This window comes from Rutidosis leptorrhynchoides, chromosome 9 (assembly GCF_046630445.1).
Source record: "Rutidosis leptorrhynchoides isolate AG116_Rl617_1_P2 chromosome 9, CSIRO_AGI_Rlap_v1, whole genome shotgun sequence".
In the NCBI taxonomy this organism is placed as follows: Eukaryota; Viridiplantae; Streptophyta; class Magnoliopsida; order Asterales; family Asteraceae; genus Rutidosis; species Rutidosis leptorrhynchoides.
Genome location: NC_092341.1, coordinates 39,146,406 through 39,154,011, shown reverse-complemented (window position 1 = coordinate 39,154,011; position 7,606 = coordinate 39,146,406). Strand labels below are relative to the sequence as shown.

Sequence of the window (7,606 nt, the reverse complement as noted above, 5' to 3'; positions counted from 1 at the left end):
TATACTGTAGTTTTTGAAAACAATTTTATAATGAGTATTTTATTTATTTTTTCGTGTACTGAAGTTTTTACTTGAATATAACCATTTATTGATTATTATTTTTTTTAAAAGCAATTATATAAAGGAGAAAAAGGAAATACACGAAAACATAAAATGAGGCGGCTAGCCCAAGACAGCCCAAGGAACTAGCCCAACACACCAACAACAAAACTAAATAGCTACATAAGGGGAAAAAACGATGCAGAGCTTTCATCAAACACGACATGACTATACAAAAAACTACAAGTATGTATCTGGCTTGGTGAGCCAAATATTCCAATCGATGTTGATCCCCTTTACTCTATGAGAAATCCAATCGAACGGGAGAGTTTCGACAACCTTAAAAGAAGCATTATCAAGAGCTTGCATTGTCCGTTGGTCAAGTCTTTTCGCACCAAGCTCGAGTTGGTTTATCACCTCTTCGCTTGAGAGAGGGTATTAGAGGTATAAACGTATTACTTAGGGACCAAGTTAAAAGTATGTATATTTGAAGAACAAGTTATACTTAGAGAGAAAGTTAAGAGTAAATATTGTATATATATAGTTTCCATATTTATGTAATTTATTTTTCTGTTCAAGTCTTGTATGTACTATAAATATCAATGAGATCAATCCCACAATGTGCGGAGAATTTTTTTCTAATATACTGTAGTTTTTGAAAACAATTTTATAATGAGTATTTTATTTATTTTTTCGTGTACTAAAGTTTTTACTTGAATATAACTATTTATTGATTATTATTTTTTTTATTAAAAGCAATTATATAAAGGAGAAAAAGGAAATACACGAAAACAGAAAATGAGGCGGCTAGCCCAAGACAGCTCAAGGAACTAGCCCAACACACTAACAACAAAACTAAATAGCTACATAAGGGGAAAAAAGATGCAGAGCTTGCATCAAACACGCCATGACTATACAAAAAACTACAAGTATGTATCTGGCTTGGTGAGCCAAATATTCCAATCAATGTTGATCCCTTTTACTCTATGAGAAATCCAATCGAACGAGAGAGTTTCGATTATAAAATACAACTAGCTTAAAACCCGCGAATTTGCGGGGTTTTTTAGGGATGAATCAAAATTGAATTGTCAGAAGATAAGTTCCATCATCTCGCAATAATATCTCCATTAGAAGCTGATGCATCATCAAGGTCTGATGCTGTCAGTGATCTACATTTGCTCTCCCAGACCAAGACAGTCCACCACCCACTGTTGCAGCAGCTTTGCCATGATATACCAATGACATTGAAAGTTTATTGTGCCACATTTACAGTGAAATATTGACCTTGACCTCCACTTCTGCACGTTTTGTAATTGTCTCTGTAATTGACACGAGGTTTTCCAACAGTTGAATCAACCTCGCATTGGGTAGATGATAAATGTGCATAAATGGTAGTTCGGTGTTTACTTATTTCAGAATATGTTGTTTTTATATAAAACGAAAAGTGGTACCTTATACTTCCTCTTGATGCACTCAACGTAAACTTCCAAATGCAACTCCCCCATTTCAGATATAAAACATTAGATGTGCTTCATTAGACGTAACACAATGAGAGAATGTTTAACTATATTATATGAAAACATAAAATGACTAAAAGGGTAGCCGATTCCTCATATATATACAATGGGATGTTAAGAAAAATGATCCTCCCACCACTACCTATTTTAAAAAGAATGAAGATGAAGACAAGTAAAACTATTGTTAAATCTATCATAACAACCTGGAACAAAGCATTAGTAAAAAATGTGTTTTCCATATTAATTTTGTAACAAAAGAGAGCTCTGATTGATAACAAAGAAGTTCATAAAATTTAACATAATAGAACTATAATCACCAGAATCCTTAAATAAGTGAGCCTTAAATCTTTTCATCACAATCAGATACGAAACCCTAAATCATGATTAATCAGTAATATAAACACAAATCAAATGTTTTTGCTAATGTTTATTATTGTTTGGTCCTACTACTTAGTATTTACATCAAGTACTTGGTAATTAATACCATGAACCACACCTACCTGCCACTTAGCATACCTATATCTACATACATCGACATCACAATGACTTTTAGACAGCCCGCATTTTGAGCAAATTTTTTTAAAAAACCACATTTAAACGACTTTCGGGTCCCACACAATATGATTTATTAGCTTAGACCACGACCATTGGAAAGTATACTCTTTCGTCGTTTATGGAAAACTTATTAGTCACAAACAGAGTTACGGATAATAAGTTATGGTATCCAGAAAACAGTCCCACACTGATTTTTTTACAACACAGGTTGCAATTGATGCGCAGCAGCAACCCAGCAGCAGCTTCAATCCTTCATTTTGACACCCGTTAACACCATACCTAAACCTACCAATACACTTAACACCACATGGTGGATGTGTTTTAACCGTTCGTGTAAGTATATTAAAGTAAATATATTTAAGGTTCTAAGCATTAGTGGTTAGTATTTATCCATGGTAACGTGATTTATAATTTACTAAAGACTAAGGTTTTGCCCCAAATAAGGTATATATTTAATATGCAATAGAATAACAAACTCACAGCAGAAAAGCAAGCATACCATCATTTTGCCTAGTGATATATATGATCTAACCCATTTTTCATACCAAAAGCTTGCATTGCAGCTACCACAAACATTGTGACAATCTCCTAAATCTACATAAAAAGAAGAACCACGACACTTTAATAAGTTAAGTACATCCAGAAAATAAATTTAGAAGCATACATAACAACAATAAACACGAAGCGCACAAAGAACCCAATAGAACATAAGCTTATAAAAAATTGGGACATGTGAAATTACCAAAATAGTCTAACTCTGTTGAACGTTATGTCCCCTATAATAAGACTTGACCTGCTCTTCATACCGGAAGTTTGCACTGCAGTTGCTGCAAATGTTCTTACAGTCACCACATCGAATGAAGAAACACCTGCATTTGAAAGAATGATAGAAACATTTAACTAAGAAAACCAAATGCATAGATAATGATTTTTTTTAAAAAAAATCAGCTCAATTTAAGAAGTTAAACGGACCTTCGGAAGTTAATACGTTATTATTGGCGGACAAAATCAATGGTTGATATTGGTACAGAGGAAGCGCTTCTTTCTAATTACCACTTTCTTGGAGACTCATTTGCCTATTTTGAATCATTTACAACTTCAAATACATACACATGAAAAAAAGAATAAAAATCAAATCTTCTAATAGAACCAACCCATTTCTAAAGGTCAAAGCATAAGGTGTGTTAATTAATGACTATCGTATATTTATTCAGAGCACTAGAAGGCAATACCGGTGCGTTGCACGACTTGTCTTAAATTTCACTATTTTGAAATTCATGTTCCAAATGGTTAGAGTCATGACGGGAGTTGGTTGAAAACATAGTAACCTTGAAATGAAAGTTGATGTTGGGCCCATTATGCAAGTAGTCAAGTATAATTTGTGCAAATGTTTTGTTTGTCACTATGAAAATATGCATATTCGGGTCATATGTACTAACGTATGATGAAACTATATATAAATAAAAGTTTACTAAAGGTGGTCAAAAGAGATAATAAATGATGCCAAAATAAATTATAAAACATACATATTGTAGTACGATTTATAATATTAAAACATATACGTAGTATTACGTTTACAATTTACCATTAAATTTTTGAATGTCTCTGTTTTTGACTTCATATGTGACAGTAAGTAATTACACAATAATTGGAGTACATAAAAAAATCTTCTAAATATAAACATGAACTGTTACGTATTACTACACCACACAATATAAAAATTGTGAACAAAATAAAATTGGAGGTTCATAATATTGAATAACAATTTATATGAAATTAACAATTATTTATTAACTGTTATAATAAATATATGTAACACCACAGAGAGTAATAAACGTTATAAACTTTTTAGTAAATGTTATCTTTTTATTTTTTAATTAAATTTAGTTATAAACATTCATTCATATAAAAAGTAAAATTTATGTGTCATAAATTATACGATTAGTTTAAATTTTTTCATTTTCTTTATCATAATTTTGTCATAAATTTAAAACTAAGCTATGATATAAATAATAACCATAGTTTCAACTTCAAACTTTTCATTTTTCATATTTACACTAATATATATATATATATATATATATATATATATATATATATATATATATATATATATATATATATATATATATATATATATATATATATATATATATATATATATATATATATATATATAATTATTTATGGAAATTTATTAAGTAAACATGATTTATATATTTACATAGATAAAAGACATTACAACTAAAATAATTATATTTATATATAAATTATAACTAAAATGTAAAAATAATAAAATTAATAAAAATAATAATTATTATTATTAATCATAATCATAATTATATTCATAATTATAATTATGAATAATTATTTATATATATTATTTAAATAAAAATTATATATATATTTACATGTATAAGAAGCGTTACACCTATGATAATCATAGTTATAGTTATATGAATTATAACTAAAATGTAATAATAATAAAAATAATAATCTTAATCATATTCATAATTATAATTATGAGTTATAATCATAATAATAATCATAATCTTAATTATTAATCATATAAGTTATACAAATATATATAATATAATAATCATAATATCATAATATTAACATTAAAAAGAGAAGCTTCGGACGAATCGATCCAACATAGAGTCAACCACATTTCTTCTTGCATTGTCTGCGATTTACAATATTTTGAAATTGGTTTTCTTCGATACCTACAAAAACAAACAAACATATATTATATATATATATATATATATATATATATATATATATATATATATATATATATATATATATCATATGTGTAGTGACCCGAACTTTTCCATGTTTATATATATTAACTGAGATTGATATTTACATGATTAAATGTTTCCAACATGTTAAGCAATCAAACTTGTTAAGACTTGATTAATTGAAATAGGTTTCATATAGACAATTGACCACCCAAGTTGACCGGTGATTCACGAACGTTAAAACTTGTAAAAACTATATGATGACATATATATGGTTATATATATAGTTAACATGATATTATGATAAGTAAACATATCATTAATTATATTAACAATGAAATACATATGTAAAAACAAGACTACTAACTTAATGATTTTGAAACGAGACATATATGTAACGATTATCGTTGTAACGACATTTAATGTATATATATCATATTAAGAGATATTCGTACATCATAATATCATGATAATATAATAATTTAAAATCTCTTTTGATATTATAAACATTGGGTTAACAACATTTAACAAGATCGTTAACCTAAAGGTTTCAAAACAACATTTACATGTAACGACTAACGATGACTTAACGACTCAGTTAAAATGTATATACATGTAGTGTTTTAATATGTATTCATACACTTTTGAAAGACTTCAAGACACTTATCAAAATACTTCTACTTAACAAAAATGCTTACAATTACATCCTCGTTCAGTTTCATCAACAATTCTACTCGTATGCACCCGTATTCGTACTCGTACAATACACAGCTTTTAGATGTATGTACTATTGGTATATACACTCCAATGATCAGCTCTTAGCAGCCCATGTGAGTCACCTAACACATGTGGGAACCATCATTTGGCAACTAGCATGAAATATCTCATAAAATTACAAAAATATGAGTAATCATTCATGACTTATTTACATGAAAACAAAATTACATATCCTTTATATCTAATCCATACACCAACGACCAAAAACACCTACAAACACTTTCATTCTTCAATTTTATTCATCTAATTGATCTCTCTCAAGTTCTATCTTCAAGTTCTAAGTGTTCTTCATAAATTCCAAAAGTTATAGTTTCATAAAATCAAGAATACTTTCAAGTTTGCTAGCTCACTTCCAATCTTGTAAGGTGATCATCCAACCTCAAGAAATCTTTGTTTCTTACAGTAGGTTATCATTCTAATACAAGGTAATAATCATATTCAAACTTTGGTTCAATTTCTATAACTATAACAATCTTATTTCAAGTGATGATCTTACTTGAACTTGTTTTCGTGTCATGATTCTGCTTCAAGAACTTCGAGCCATCCAAGGATCCATTGAAGCTAGATCCATTTTTCTCTTTTCCAGTAGGTTTATCCAAGGAACTTAAGGTAGTAATGATGTTCATAACATCATTCAATTCATACATATAAAGCTATCTTATTCGGAGGTTTAAACTTGTAATCACTAGAACATAGTTTAGTTAATTCTAAACTTGTTCGCAAACAAAAGTTAATCCTTCTAACTTGACTTTTAAAATCAACTAAACACATGTTCTATATCTATATGATATGCTAACTTAATGATTTAAAACCTGGAAACACGAAAAACACCGTAAAACCGGATTTACGCCGTCGTAGTAACACCGCGGGCTGTTTTGGGTTAGTTAATTAAAAACTATGATAAACTTTGATTTAAAAGTTGTTATTCTGAGAAAATTATTTTTATTATGAACATGAAACTATATCCAAAAATTATGGTTAAACTCAAAGTGGAAGTATGTTTTCTAAAATGTTCATCTAGACGTCGTTCTTTCGACTGAAATGACTACCTTTACAAAAACGACTTGTAACTTATTTTTCCGACTATAAACCTATACTTTTTCTGTTTAGATTCATAAAATAGAGTTCAATATGAAACTATAGCAATTTTATTCACTCAAAACGGATTTAAAATGAAGAAGTTATGGGTAAAACAAGATTGGATAATTTTTCTCATTTTAGCTACGTGAAAATTTGTAACAAATCTATTCCAACCATAACTTAATCAACTTGTATTGTATATTATGTAATCTTGAGATACCATAGACACGTATACAATGTTTCGACCTATCATGTCGACACATCTATATATATTTCAGAACAACCATAGACACTCTATATGTGAATGTTGGAGTTAGCTATACAGGGTTGAGGTTGATTCCAAAATATATATAGTTTGAGTTGTGATCAATACTGAGATACGTATACACTGGGTCGTGGATTGATTCAAGATAATATTTATCGATTTATTTCTGTACATCTAACTGTGGACAACTAGTTGTAGGTTACTAACGAGGACAGCTGACTTAATAAACTTAAAACATCAAAATATATTAAAAGTGTTGTAAATATATTTTGAACATACTTTGATATATATGTATATATTGTTATAGGTTCGTGAATCAACCAGTGGCCAAGTCTTACTTCCCGACGAAGTAAAAATCTGTGAAAGTGAGTTATAGTCCCACTTTTAAAATCTAATATTTTTGGGATGAGAATACATGCAGGTTTTATAAATGATTTACAAAATAGACACAAGTACGTGAAACTACATTCTGTGGTTGAATTATCTAAATCGAATATGCCCCTTTTTATTAAGTCTGGCAATCTAAGAATTAGGGAACAGACACCCTAATTGACGCGAATCCTAAAGATAGATCTATCAGGCCCAACAAGCCCCATCCAAAGTACCGGATGCTTTAGTACTTCGAA

At 29.0% G+C, this 7,606-nt stretch overlaps 1 long non-coding RNA gene across 1 annotated transcript; it reads right to left on the bottom strand.

Moving 5' to 3' along the window:
• Positions 1 to 905: 905 nt before the first annotated feature.
• Positions 906 to 3,122, bottom strand: LOC139867203 (uncharacterized). Its single transcript, XR_011765782.1, has 4 exons — positions 3,084 to 3,122; positions 2,854 to 2,980; positions 1,491 to 2,705; positions 906 to 1,358 (listed from the first exon to the last, which is right to left on the bottom strand). It is a non-coding gene; the product is annotated as an uncharacterized lncRNA (long non-coding RNA).
• Positions 3,123 to 7,606: the final 4,484 nt, after the last annotated feature.